The following is a 15,248-nucleotide window of genomic DNA, read 5'->3' on the forward strand; positions in this document are numbered from 1 at the left end:
TCTACAGGGATCGGAGTCTGAAGAGGACCCTTCTACTCCACAAAAAGAATCTTTCATCTGGTCCCATCAGGAAAGGGATACAGGATTATGAGAGCCAGCCAGGCTGAGAATCCGCTTCTTCCTACGGGTAGTGAGACTGCTGAATGGTCAAGGAAACTGCTCAAACTAACCACGTGAGATGCTCATATTTACGAAACAAAATGTATATATTGATTTGTGTGTGTGTAAATACTTGTCCTGCGTATGTATGTCTGAATGTGTGTTCTGTCCAGTTGTGTGTGTGCATGTTTTGCACTGAGAACCAGAGGACGCTTGACTTTACATGACTTGTCTTGAAGGAGGAAATATTATTCACAGAAAATGAAAATCCAGCGTATTTTTAATTCTTTGATTAATTTGTCCATCATCTCCAAGGCCATGTTAGTTTATTGTTCATGTCTGCTGACGTAGGTGGTGGTGAGATGTCTTCTTGAACCATTGTTCCCTTTCAGTGAAGGTAATTTCAACATAGGGTATTCCAGGGTTGAGATCCAGTTGGCCAGCACCTGACCTCAATTTCTCTTTGAGGTTTGACCTGACAATCCTATCTCCAACTGAAGTGAGGAATCTACAAAAGAATATCACAAAACACAACAAAAGTAATTTCAATCTTCTTGTCACTGTGTCGATTTATTGAATGGTCACATCAAAACTCTAGTTTTGAGATGGAATTGGTTTATATACTGCAAGCCACCACATCATTATGGGCCAAAAGGCCTGTCCTGTGTTCAGAGAAATAGAGAGAAATTCAGGTTTCCATTCGCTTCTTTCTCAGCCTCTCAGCACCTCAGAAATCTCTGCAGAGTGTCTTTAGAGTGAAGTCATTGATATATGAGAGTCATTTCTTTCCAACAACCTCCCAAAGGCTGGTGGTGATGCATCCCAGAGATTCTCTGGCGTTTCCCTGTGGGTCTCTAGAATGTTAAATTAGACAAAGATGTGTTTCTTAAAGAGCTGCCTTTGACTTGAAAATATTGCTCAGTCATTGCCACTAATGGGCCACAGTATGTTAGGCTGGAAAGTAGGTAGGCCTTAGATCAAAAAAAGGTTGAGAACCCACTGTCAACAGGTTTCAGCGAGGAACCATTTTTCTTTTACTTTCAAATGTTCGTTCATGTGGGAGAGAGGTTGTGGTTGCCTTGGATCTGAAAAGATTCATCTTTCTCAAAGTTGGCCTCTGGTACTCGTCCAGATTACACGACTAAATCTCTGGGATCCTCAACCTTCTATCTCAAAAAAAAATCACATCATGGGAACGTTATGAGATAAAATTTGAGAAATGATGAGATTAGTTGACCTAGAACTTGCAGTTAGTGAGGCAAGCCTTTGGAAAAACCTTAAAGCCAGAGAGGTTCAAAGATTTAAGAGGGTAACCAAAGGTTGAACAGCTGAGGGCAGGATTGTTAATGATGATGAGATGGTGCTAGAATTAGAGATAAACAGCAATCTCAAAGAGTAGTGGGGAATTCAATATCCCTGCCACCCACCCAATCTTTACCTGTCATCCTCCTCACCCCTGTCCTACCAGAGTGAAACACAAAAGTTTGCAGAGACTGTGAGTGTAGTTAAAAGCACACCAAAATGTGGAGGGACTCAGCAGGTCTTTAAGATTCAGGCCTGAGTCCTCCTTCAACCAGCAGCCCAGAGATCAGGCCTGGACTGGCCTATTTTCCTTTGTGTTCTGTCATGAGGCACGTAGGAGAGGGTTCCCCCAGTTTTAAGCCAATGCCTTGAATTTTGGGTGACACTACACTTCCACCAGGTGGCCCGCATTTCCCACTCAACAGTGCACTGATTAATGTGCAGTAGCAAGCATTAGTGAGTTTGAACACAAACGCGCTGGAGAAACTCAGCAGGTTCTGCAGCGGCCATTGGAGGCAAAGAAACCCTGGTAATATATATTTCCCTCCTATGGATGCTGAAAGACCTTCTAAGTTTCTCCAGCACTTTTGAGTATAGAACCTGAGAGCACAGTACAGCCCTTCGGCCCATGATGTTGTGCTGACCTATATATACCTACCAGAAGAAAACCTAAGCCCTCTCTACTTCATAGCCCTTTATTTTTCTTTCATCCATGCACTTAACAGTCTCTTAAATACCTGTCATGTTCTGGCCTCCACCATCATCACTGGCAAGGCATTCCAGGCACCCACAACTGTCTGGGTAAAAAAATAAACTTACCCCTGATGTCTCCCCTAAACTTTCCACCCTTTATTTTGTTCATGTGTCAAGTACAAACTATGGGGAGTTTACAGAGGGAGAGAGAATTTTTTTGTGTATAGGTATGTGGTGGATACGACCATCACCCTACTGCAGGGGGCGATCTCTGTACCTGCAGGAAGACCATCTAAGGGGCTGACTCCACCCGGCTGGCTGTCAAACACAGGCATGAACTGGTGTTCAGACTTTTACTGGAATAGAGTCTGTTGTACAGTCTTTCGAGTTTTGTGCTTGCTCGCTGCTACCTCAGCGCACCACAAGGTACAAAGATTTATCTCAAGGAATCTTTTACATTCCATGAACACCATAACCAAGATTGCTTCTTTTTGCACCACATCTGATTCCAACAGTACCTTCCGTCTGTAAGTGTTGGATGTATTTGGATGTGCATAAAGGATACAAGTCTGTGAGCCTATTGTTTGCAACTAATGGGTGGATGTGACTTCTGACCTTTTGAGTAATAAACCATCATTCAGGTCGCTGCCAGCTTTCGGCAGATAACAATGCAAACTCTTGGATGAAATAAATACTGCAATTAGGTTCAGCTGTACAAGGGGAAAACTTGTCTCAAAATCCACACAGGCCACACTTCATGGTCACTTTAACAAAAGGGAAGGAATAATAAGATTTTTCTTGAAGGCACTAATTCGACGGTTGAATGTGCAATCATTAATATTTGTTTGCCTGCAGGATCAGAGTCAATAGAGAAAATTGGACAATGGCAACTGTGATCATTCATTCTTTGTTACATTTGACAAAGAATGCATTTATTTCTAATTTCTTTTAACCGAGTTGTTCATTATGGATGCCCACATGGACAATTGGCAATCTTTCGAGAGTCAGAATTACGGGCAGTTCTTGCAGTCTTCCCTTCCTGTAGATATGTTATTTTCTGGAAATTCCAGTACCTCCTTTGGCTTTCGTGATTCATCTGCCTTCCCCCAGTGCTTCATGTGTGATGTGAAATGCAAAATGATTTTAACAGTACTCCTCTTTTGAAAGGTTGCAAAATTAAATTGCCATGATCTTCAGTTTTGAAATTCCTGACAAAGCCGCCTCTCTGTTGCACTTTCCTCCTCAATGTTACTCTTTAAATTGTATCTCTTCAACCAAGGGTCGTGGCCAGTGCTTTGTTTGGTGATGCTCCAGTGAAGACGAGGAAGAGATACAGGAGTCCGTCATTCGGCCTATCTTGCCTATTCCTCCATTGAATTAGATCATGGCTGATCTGCTGTCTCACTGTAGCCATCCTGTGCTAACCTTAAAATATTAATTTACCTGACCAAAAGGCCTGTTTGTCTTTGCCTTGAATATAGTACAGCAAATTCAAGATTAGAATTGAAGATTCCTTTATTGTTATGAAATAGTATGAAACATGTAATATTTACACAAAATTGTCTTCTGCCTGCTGTAAGGCAGACAAGGAGTGGCCATTAGCATTCTCTGGCATCTCTAACAGTAAGGGAGAAAGAGGAGCAAAACAGAGTTCTTCCAGAGTCACCAACTATCTGTAGACTAGTCTCCAGTGCCCCCACCACCCCTGCAGCTGCACAGACTCTACCCATCGATAATCCAAGCTCCAGATCCAACCTCCAGAACGATCAGGAGAGCCCTTCTTGCCCTCAGCACCCTCTCAAAACTCAGCTCCGATACCTGGTTTGCATGAGCCTGTCTCCAGCAGCCCGCAGCCCATTGGGTCCACTGACTGCAAGTCACCCGTGGCCTGCATGAGTCCTTTAGCCACAATAATTGTGCATTTACCTTTACTTCTCCTGTAGGGTCCTTCTCAACTGGGGTCTTCCGCTTCTCTGTCTCAATTTGGCGGGGTGGGGGGGGGTGTGTTCTCTCCGTTTCTGATGCTCTGTAGCAAGTGAGACCCTACAATCTTTCCAGACAGTTAAACAAGAAATCTGCAAATGCTGGGGTCTAGTACAGTATCCACAACTGCTGGAGAGAGGCCTTTTGCTTCCTTCAGATGCTGCGTGATCTGCTGAGTTCCCTCAGTATCTTTGTGGATGGCCTTTCTGGTCAAGAGTTCTCAAAATTCACTATTCTCAGCCTGAAGATATTTCAGTTCTGAAGAGTTGGCCTTTTACCTTGAGATTGCAACTCCTGATTTTTGATGACCCACCTGCTGCCCCCTTGGCTCTCCCCACCCCCCCCCCCCCGACACACACACACACACACACACACACACACACACAATGAACACACACACGATCACGCACACACACAATGAACACACACAACAAACACACACATGAACACATACAACGAACACACATATGAACACACACACACACACGAACACATACAACGAACACACAGTTCTTTCTTGGTATTAGATCTACAGCAAATTTAAAACAACAGCTAATCTAACACTATAAACCAGTGTAAGTATTTCACAAGCATCAAGTACAATGCCCACTTTCTGCCTAGAAATGGGTAAAACATTAAGGCACCCAAAGAGTTTTTGGACTGGACAGAGATTGGAGCGAGTTTGGACAAATGCGGGTGGAGACACCAAGGAATTTCGATGATCTGCAGTCGACGGGTCAGCATGCAACAGGTTTGGTGGGTTGGGGAGGGTGGGTTTGCCGGTGTCCAGGGGTTTAGCAGAGGTGAGAAACACAAAATGAGTTGGGCAGCCAAGGTACGAGGATGGGATGGTGGAAGGGTTTCTCCTTTCCGTCCGCTTCCTGGGTATAAAGGGCTCTCTTGCTCTTCCAGTTCCCACCGCTTTCAGCTGCAGCAGTGGGAAGAGACAGGGAGGAGGAGACAGATAGAGAGAGGGACTCATCATGACCGAGAACCCTAGGGTTGAAGAAGTTGGCAATCCTGGTGGAGGGGGGCAGCAAGCGGACAAGGCAACCAGGAGCAAGAGGCAGCGGAGCCACAAGGGAGCGGAGGGCCCCATGGTGACCAAGCGTGTCCTGTCAATGGTGGCCGCCTCCATGGAGTGGTGCAGACTCTCTCTGGCTTCCCTCAGAGAGACGCTAGTGGCCAAGGGCTACGATGTGGCATGCCCCCTTTTTCCTCACCGACCCCCTGGATCTTTCCACCGCCCCCGGTGGATAGCACCTCCCATTTTGGGAATGACCGGCCTAAACCATCAATCAGTCCATCATTCTCAACCTTTCTTTTGGCTGTGACCCCCTTAGGACTCTGCTCAAAGTTTATGGGCCACTTTCTTTCTCTGTGAAGCAGTCAAGTTTAGTTAGTTTCTTCCATATTTCTCTCCTACTCTCTACATATATAAAAGCACAAAAAATATTTATGTTACATGAGGTGAAAAGAAAATATGGCTTTTGATATAGGGCCCCTTTTGAGAATCCGTTCAGTCAAATCCCCCTTCCAAATCTCAACCTGGTAAATTTTCATTACGTACCCTGCCTCACAACTGAAGCATTACATTTCTTTTTCTTGCACTAACTTCAAATGAATAATGCTTTTCTATCTCTTTTTTTCTCTCTTGGCACATGATAGCAATTTATACCAATGTAATTGGTGCATCTTATCTAACTGTTTGGGTACAGCAAGTAAGAATGTTGGTGCTTTTGTTTCCTGTACTTCCATATATGAAAATAAACTCATCATTTATTTCTAATATTGTCTTGTTTAGAAAAGGTTAAAATGATAGACAATATTCCAAGTACAGTCTTACCAGGACCTATCTAATTTTAGTAAGGCCTTTTTTGTACTAAAGTACTCTTGAAATAAGGGCCAACATTCCACTTGCCGTACTGGCTTTCAATGTCTTCTTTACAAGGATATCCAGGTGTGTCTCCCCCCCCACCCCCCAACCCCCCCCCCTCTGATCACCAAGATGTCAACCTCTCATTATTTTTTGAAAATATTTTTACTATGTTAAAATCTCTCTATCGACGGAAGCTGCAGCTGAAGTTGCAGGCAGGTGGTTATTGGACAAAAAGGATTGGGTTGCATCTTCCATGGGTTCTCCTTGGAATGCTAAAGCTGGCAGAGGGAAAGAAATGAGTTTTGAGGAAAATGGCAACAGGGTATTGGAGTTAAAAGCAACAGTGTCTGAAAGATTTAAAAAAACAGCACTGGGAATAATGATCGAATAATCTGCTTTATCTGTGAAGTTGGTCGAGCGACAACTATTAGCCAGGACCCCGATTCTTTGAAATGATGCCATGGGATCTGATTCCTCGAGGACTGTAAGTCTAGTCAGGGCCACAGTTTAACATCTGATAAATGGCCAAGTTTTACGTGACCCCGTGAAATCAAAATAACTCATTTAACTTGTATGATAACCCATGTGCAAGCTCACCACATCTTACGGAGTGTCTAGCTTGTGTTGCAAGTACCTTATGGAACGTGATGCGTAAAGTTAAATGATAAATCCCTCGAGCGTATAATTGTGTTCACCTTCCACCCAAGTGAATTGTCAACTTTTCTGGACAATGCGACTAACACTCAGTCCCAGAGCACTCCCTTCAGAGAGGATCCAATTGCGTGACAAACTGCAGAATTAAGTTGCAAATTGATATTAATGCTGGTATATTTGAAGTTAATATTAATGGAGTTTGGAACCAGTGAGAAATAAATAATTGTTATGAATTTCCAATCCAATGAATTTGCAGACTCCTCATTTCATCTGGGAAAATGTCGCTGTCACAAAAATAATATTACTGTACTAAATGTTGCTCTTCTGGTATGATAAACGGATTATTTGCGTGATCTTCCTTCCTTTATCTTGGATCCTTCCTGTTGAAATGAGGTTCGCACCCAAACCTAGCAGAGAGGAAAGTCTATGTTGTTGGAAGCATCCATTCTCAGATAGAAAATTGATTGGGATTACAGGTGTAGGTATAAGGTCCTGTCCCGTTATTTCAAAGAAGTTTATACTCCATCTGATTATTATCCCACTATTGCAGTTTTCTGAGCTTGCTTTCCTCCACTGCAATAGTGGGCGCTTTTTGAAAATAAATTGTTACATGGTGCCAATTTGGGATTCTGAAAGATAGCCCGTAAAAGCGTAGCCTGTTTTGCCTTGCATGACTGGTGGATGGTGCACCTTAAAAGAGATAATTCTAGACTCTAGAACATGGATTTCAGTCTGGGTCTCTCAGGAAGATTTCAAGGTGAGAGATGCATCTTCCATCTAAATCATTGGTTCTCAACCTTTTTCTTTCGACTCACATACCATTTTAAGTAATCCCTATGCCATAGGTGCTCTGTGATTGCTTACGGTGGTATGTGGGTGGAAAGAAAAAGTTTGAAAACCACTGTTTTAATTGTACCTCATTGACTCGTTATGTGCATGGTTTCATAACTCCAAAGGAAATGGACCAATGACAATTTTTCTCAAGCGAAATATTTCAGTAACAAATGGGTCCAGAGCAGTGATTCTCAGCCTTCCCTTCCCACCCACATCCCACCTTAAGCAATCCACAGAGCACCAATGGCAAAGGGAATACTTAAAGTGGTATGAGTGGAAAGAAAAAGGTTGAGAACCACTGATTTAAATTGTGCTGAACATCTCTATGCTTGAGGCTTGTATCATCAGTATCACCAGATCCAGCCAATTCCTGACCTGAGGTAAAACCTGGGACCACTGAACAATGGTCAAGTATTGAAAGAGAGATGGAATGAAAGATTTATATTCATGTATTCTGTTACTGTGGTGTTTCAATGTGTTTGCGACCATCAGAATTTGTTGTCTTGTAATAATTTAGAATATGGAATGACTTGCATTCATGTACAGCCTGTCCCCATTGCAGTACTTTGCAAAATGCTTTACATTCAATAAATAATATTTGCAGTGCATTTACTGTTGCTATTTCGGGGTTGTGGCTTCCAATTTGAGCACAGCAGTCTACCCCAATAATGTTGATTAAGTGGTGAATATTGACCAGGGAACTGAGATCTTTAAATTCATATGAAAAGGCAAACAGGGACTTGGTTCAATGTTTTATCTGAAACTTGACGCCTCTGACAGTACAAATATCTTTTGGTACAGCTCTGGAGCATCTATCTAAAGTTATCTTCAAAAGTCCCTTGTGTCGGCCGTCTGCTTGAGAGGCAAGTGTTGTCAAGGAGTTGAATCAATTTATGTTCAAAAATTGTATTTTAGAAACCTAAAATTTGCAAGTTAAGGAAGAATATATCATACAGAACTGTGCCTTGTAACAGGAAAGAACAGGCTATCTAAGAAGGTCTCTACTCCGAGTGGAACACCAGAGCTCTGTAGGGGAGCTATGCTCAAAGCTATAATTACATTGTGGATGATGTTTTTAAGCACCTTCCCTGTAGCAACGAGCTCCAAGCATTCTGATAAAAACGAGGTTGAAAATTAATGCACATCTTTTGAGTTAAGGGGAAGGAAATTTGTGAGGCCATTTTGCACTCTGGCCAAGAAGAAAGGATGCATTGTCTGTCTTGGGACGATAATGTCCATCTAAATGTCACAGTAATTCATTCACCTCTTGTCACTAGGGTTCAATGGGCTGGCAATCAAAGCATGATGTGAAAAGATATCTACATATGAGAATAGAGAAATTTTCATGGGAAATTATGATATATGAGAAATAAAATCATTTGTTATGAGTTTGCAAACCAATGAATTTGCAGGCTGCTCACATCCACAATCATCATATTGGATCATGTGGATTACGAGGTAACAGACCTCGTTATCCACAATAGATATGAATAACCTTCATTTATATAACCACTTACTCCTTGTAAAATATCCCAAAAGGTTTTACAAGTGTAATCCAATAAAATTTGACTCCAAATTACATAAAGAGTTATTGGAAACAGTTATTATGGACCATCTAAAGAGGGTAGAGCTGTGGTTCTCAACCTTTTTTTTCCATTCACCTACCACTTGAAGTAATCCCTATGCTATCAGTGCTCTGTGATTAGTAAGGGATTGCTTAAGGTGGTATGTGGGTGGGAAGGGAAGGTTGAGAATCACTACTGCGGACCCAATTGTTACTGAAATATTTTGCTTGAGATAAATTGTCATTGGCCCATTTTCTTTGGAGTTATGAAACCATGCACATAACGAGTTAATGAGGTACGATTAAAACAGTGGTTTTCAAACTCTTTCTTCCCACTCACATACCACCTTAAGCAATCCCTTACTAATCACAGAGTACCGATGGCATAGGAAATACATAAAGTGGTATGTGAGTGAAAAGAAAAAGGTTGAGAAACACTATAGTAGAGAGTTCCGTTGTGCAGGGAGAAAATTCTACAATGTAGATCTTGGATATGTTCAACTTTATTTTCTCCAATCGTGCAAGGAAAACCCAATGAGACAGTGCTCTCGGTTTTCGGTAGGGAATTCCACTGTTGTAAGGAGCCGAAGTTTCCACTGCAACCTCGTGCATCTCCATTTTAAAAAAAAATAGTCTTCCAGTTAATTATCTTTTATGTCTGTTCTCTGAGTTTTGCCAGAACATAGGGTATATGGAGTAACATTTGCCGGTGCTTACTGAACTATTTCATGCAGATTTAAGACTAGGCAAATATTATAAATGAAATAGCATTAATACAATTACCACAAATAATATGTCATAGAGTTTTACAAGAAACTCCAAGCATAATAAAGACATAATAAAAATTTCACAAATTTCTATGCACTAAATGACCTTTCATATTTTACCTTTTATCTGTAAACGTGCTTTCAATATGCCTACATATCTCTCATTCTGATGCTGAATGGAACCCACGGTGACATCACACAAAGCTTACCACCAACTATGCCGATCATCATCCTTGTCCACAGTTTCTTTACAATTCCAACCATGTGTACAGTTCTCTTTAAGTAAGGACAAATGGGCTCCATTATGGCTCAATGAGTAGAGTTGGCGTCACTGTGACCGTGCGGGGTTTCTCTCTCATCCTAAGGACATGCTGGTTGGTCGATTAATTGGCCACTGCAAGTTGTCCCCAGAATGTAGGTGAATGGTGGAATCCAGGGAGCGTTGATGAGAATGAATGGAGAATTTTTAAAACAGGGGATCAATGTAGGATAGGTGTAAATGGGTGGTTGATGGTCAGTGTGGAGTAAGAGGGCCACAGGGCCTAGTTCTGTTCTGTATCCTTCTACGAGTCTATGGCCTTAAGCAGAATTTGATCACTTGGAGAAGTCTGTTCCCATTTTGACAGGGAATCAATCCTACCCTCACCTAACTTATAAACTGCTAAAGTTTGCCTGGCTCCACCATTGTAACAATACAAAATTTTCATCTGTCAAGTCTCTCCATGAAGGATTTCAGCTCAAAATGGCAATAATTTCCATGGCCCCCCCCCGTTGAATTCCATCAGGAGATTGCTTTTATTCCTGCGACAATTTGATTTACTTCACCCTCTCTCTTTGATTGTACCACTTTTGTCCTTTTGCTACCATCGTCTCCTTCTCACTTTTACCTCAGTGAATTGATCCATCTTCTGCCTTCAGGATGAAGGCACAGGAACCTGAAGACCAGCACTTCTAGGTTAAAGAACAGTTTTTCCCCCCCTCAATGACTCTTGACCCTCCCCTTGCTACCTTTCCCCCTGATGGTAGCAGAGTGAAGAGGGTCCTTGAGGATAGAGGCTGCTTTTTTAAGACACCGCCTCAGGTAGATGTCCTCGATGGAGTGAAGTTGGTGGCTGTAATGCTGCAGGCCGAGTTAACAACCCTCTGGAGTTTTTTCTCATCCTGAACGTTAGCACCTCTGTACCAGACAGTGATGTAACCGGACAGAAATGATCTCTTTCTGGAGGGTAATTTAAGGTATACTATTCGAGTATTTTCTTTATACAAAGTACCAAGTAAGAATTTCAGGAAATTTACCTTGTACTCATCTGTATGACAATGAACTCATCATTATTATTGTACCCTCAAGGGAAGATCATCTATCCTGTTCAATATTTTACCAGTGTGTTGATGGGGAAGTTCTGGTTTTAATTAACACTTTTAAAATCTGATGAATGGGGTTCACTTCAGTGTGATGATTTGAGCATTTAGATCTCCGAGCAAACATGATTTTGTGCAAACAAAATTGTTCCTTCTCTTGTGCACAGCCGACCATAAGCTGAAGAAACCAGATCGTTGATCGCCTGCAGCTTTTGGCCTATTTTAAAAGTTCTTTGGTTCCTCTTGGTATACTCGATAGCTGAGTTCCTTTTTCAGTTTTTTAGTTGAAGTCATTGTGAGTTAGATATTGTACGTTCTTGCTGTATGTTTAACCCCCTGGAGTCCACCCCCCAAATGACTGATGTTCCGATTCTTAAGCAAATCAGTCACTTTTAAGAAGAATCTGTTCATGCAGAACCAAAGCCTCACACATTAATCTTTGCTGCTTTGAGCATTACCATTTCCAACAGCAAGGTAGAAGAGAACGTCAAGGTGGAGACCTTTGGGAATGACTGCCCAGAAATTTGATGGCTTTTCAAAGCACTGCACACATTAATATTGGATGTTTTCCAGAATGGAAAATGACTGCTCATTTCCAAAACCAATCATGGTACCGTGGAGATTGGACCAGGCACTTTCTACCTTCGAAAGTCCGGATAAGCTATTTTCTCAGAAAAATATGATCACTAAAATGATGACATCATTCCCAGTGTCGCAGGGAGAAATTGGTTCATGGTGATCTCTTCTGACACTGCTCCCTCACAATACAACCAGCCGGCCATCACACTGCTTGCTCTGTAGATCTGGAGGTATTCCCATTATCGTCTCCTATGGCCATAGAGCTGAGATCATTCTCTCAAGCATATATGCTGTGGCAACACTTACCCACTTCCCATTCAGGGATGATTCTGTGACTCTCTCCACCCTTCCTGAGACTTTCCTCAGCTGGCAACCACGCAACCAATTGATCACATGACCACACATACCATCCCACCCCTGCCCCTAATTTAATTCTGGTGGCCAAAACAAGCCACCTGTCCACCCAACACCCCAAATACAGATCAGAGACCTCCACCTCACCAAGCCCCACCTCTAACTTGCCAACACTTGCTGATGAATATCTGAGTCTCATCCCTGTCACCCATCCCACCCACCCAATCTCTATCTGACTTCTCTCCTCACCCCAGTCTTTCTGACCCACCAGCTCATAGATCAGGCCTGGACTTGCCTATTTTCCTCTGTGTTCTGTCACGAGGCACATAGGAGAGGGTTTCTATGCTTCCACCAATTGGCCCGCATTTCCCACTCAGTAATGACTGATTAACGTGCAATAGCAGGCACTAATGAGTTTGAACACAAAAGTGTTGGAGAAACTCAACAGGATCTGCAGTGCCTATAGGACAGCATAATACAGGCCCACGATGTTGTGCTGACCTATATATACCTACCAAAAAAACCCACGAAACACTCCCTACCTCAAAACCCTCTATTTTTCTTTCATCCTTGTGCTTGTCTGAGAGTCTCTTAAATTCTCCTATTGTTACCACCCCTGGCAATGCATTTCAGGAACCCACAACCCTCTATGTACAAAAACCTACCCCTGATGTTTCTCTTAAACTTTTCTCCTTTGTCTTCGCACAGATGTCCAAAACTCTTTACAGAATGTTTTGGATTCGAACCCTGAACAGTGGCTCTGCAATGGCACATGTTGCCTGTGTCTGCAGTACAGACTTTTTTAAAAAAAAATTATTTTTCACACTATGAACCATATTGACCAAAATACACAAACATTTCCCTCTTGAATATACACAGTGTCATTTTCTCCCTTCCCTCCCTCCTTCACCCCCACTCCTCACCCACTCAACGTTCAACCTACATGATACATTAAATCCATTAAACAATGTCATCACACAATGAAAATAAACAAGAAATTTGTGTCATCTACTTTTACATACTGGGTCAGTTCATTTCGTCTTCTTCTCCTTCTGTCATTTTAGGGGGTGGAGGTCCGCGGTAGGACTTCTCTGTTGTGTTCCATGTACGGTTCCCAAATTTGTTTGAATACTGTGATGTTATTTCTTAAATTATATGTTATTTTTTCCAATGGAATACATTTATTCATTTCTATGTACCATTGCTGTATTCTCAGGCTATCTTCTGATTTCCAGGTTGACATAATACAATTTTTTGCTACAGCTCGGGCTATCATAATAAATCGTTTTTGTGCTCCATCCAAATCGAGGCCAAGTTCTTTACTTATATTACATAGAAGAAAGATCTCTGGATTTTTTGGTATGATACTGCACCATCTGCTTAACATTTGGAAAAAGATTCACATAGAAAGGAAAAAAACAAATTATCAACTACCAAAATTATTATTGACGCAAAATCAACTAATCCCTTTCACAATAGATAACCTTTCCTTTAGAGAATGGGAGAGAAAAGGGATCAAAAGAATAGAAAATTGTTTTTTGGGAAATAAATTATTATCTTTTGAACAAATGAAGGACAAATATGGTATAACTCACAGTACAATGTTTGCATACCACCAACTGAAAACCTACTTATAGGACAAATTGGGAAGCAGGCTGAGGTTACCAGAAGGAAGCAGCTTTGAATATGTGATTTACAGACACAATGATAATTAAAAGATTTATAACAAACATGTACATCAAGCTGCAAGAGAAAGAGAACCAGGAAATAAGCTGTAAACCCAAACAAAAGTGGGAACAAGATCAAAACATAAAGATAAAGAATGAAACATGGGAAAAGCTATGCTCCGGAACTATGAGAAATACAATAAACACGAGGTTACGCATGATACAATATAATTGGTTACACAGGCTATACACCACACCCCAAAAGTTAAATAAATGGGACCCAACATTATCAGATAGATGTTTTCGCTGTAAGAAGGAAACGGGAACAACAGTACATGCAATTTGGGCATGTGAAAAAGTGGAAAAGTTTTGGGAAGATCTAAATCAGGTATTAAATAAAATCACAGTACAGACTTTCTTGATTCACTGATGAGTTTAAAGTTCCCTCCAGCTATTCTGCTCGGCAATTTCATTTTCCACAGGATTTGTCTCAAAATAACACAAATTAAAAAGATGTGCACTTTTGACATAGAACCTCAATGTACTGAATAAAGGTGGATGCAGTTTATGACTAAAGATGTGATAAGTAACATATGAAGTAAGACTTATTTATGTCTATTTTGTTGCACTGATGCAAATTATTAGTAAGAAGCTTTTGCCACAAATCCCTGCTGATCGTTGTGTAATGTGCTGTTTAAATAATATGTGCAGATGGTTTTGGCTGTAATGGTGATAAAGAGGGACATTCAGCCTCATCTAATTTCCAGGTCAAATTTTTATGGCAATCCATGCTTGGAGCGTTCCACAGGAAAAATCCTTTCTTCTTTTATCCACTTCTTTTATTCATTCAGTTCACATGTTGTGTTTTAAAAAAAATTCAGGATACTTGAACTGGAAGATTGGGCATTTATATTTTCATTAGCTGTGTAGGGAAATAGAAAAGCTGTGAGAGACTTAAATATCAGGGTTCACAGAATTGTGCTCTCTCTCTCTCACACACTCACACGCACACACCTCACATCATACACACACACACACACACACACACACACACACACACACACACACACACACACACACATCACACACACACACCCCATGCAGATGTGATAAAAACACACAGAAATGCTGGAGGAACTCAGCCAATCTTGCAGCGTTCATAGGAGGTAAATATGTATTTCTGACGTTTGGGCCTGAGCCCTTCTTCAACATAAACTGAAGAAGGGTTCAGGCCCAAAATGTGGATAATATATCTTTACCTCCTAAGGATGCTGTGAGACTGGCTGAGTTCCTCCAGCATTTCTGTATGTTTTTACAACAATCACAGCATCTGGAGACCTTTGTGTTTCACTCCACGCAGATGTGATTTCGGTTGAAGCGAAGGATTTGTTTAAATTCCAAGAATGACTTGCATTTAAAATGTACCTTTTCTTACGGGAGGTTCAGAAGTATTTTCAGTTTCATTCCATTACCTTTCAGGTGCAATCATGTAAACATGACCAGAGAAAGCTCCT

General features: G+C 41.4%; 1 protein-coding gene and 1 long non-coding RNA gene across 3 annotated transcripts in view; one reads left to right on the forward strand and one right to left on the reverse strand.

Annotated features, from left to right (window-relative positions):
* The window catches only part of LOC138739957 (cell adhesion molecule DSCAM), a 454,986-nt gene that overhangs the window by 110,660 nt on the left and 329,078 nt on the right, over nt 1-15,248 (forward strand). The gene's annotated exons all lie outside the window — the stretch shown is intronic.
* The window catches only part of LOC138738519 (uncharacterized), an 85,411-nt gene continuing 84,054 nt past the window's right edge, over nt 13,892-15,248 (reverse strand). For both annotated transcript variants that reach the window (XR_011341580.1, XR_011341581.1), the window contains exons 5-6: nt 15,160-15,246; nt 13,892-14,656 (exon numbers count right to left, since the gene is read on the reverse strand). This is a non-coding gene — a long non-coding RNA (uncharacterized lncRNA). The remainder of the gene's footprint in view (nt 14,657-15,159; nt 15,247-15,248) is intronic.

This window comes from Narcine bancroftii, chromosome 7 (genome assembly GCF_036971445.1).
Source record: "Narcine bancroftii isolate sNarBan1 chromosome 7, sNarBan1.hap1, whole genome shotgun sequence".
NCBI lineage: Eukaryota > Metazoa > Chordata > Chondrichthyes > Torpediniformes > Narcinidae > Narcine > Narcine bancroftii.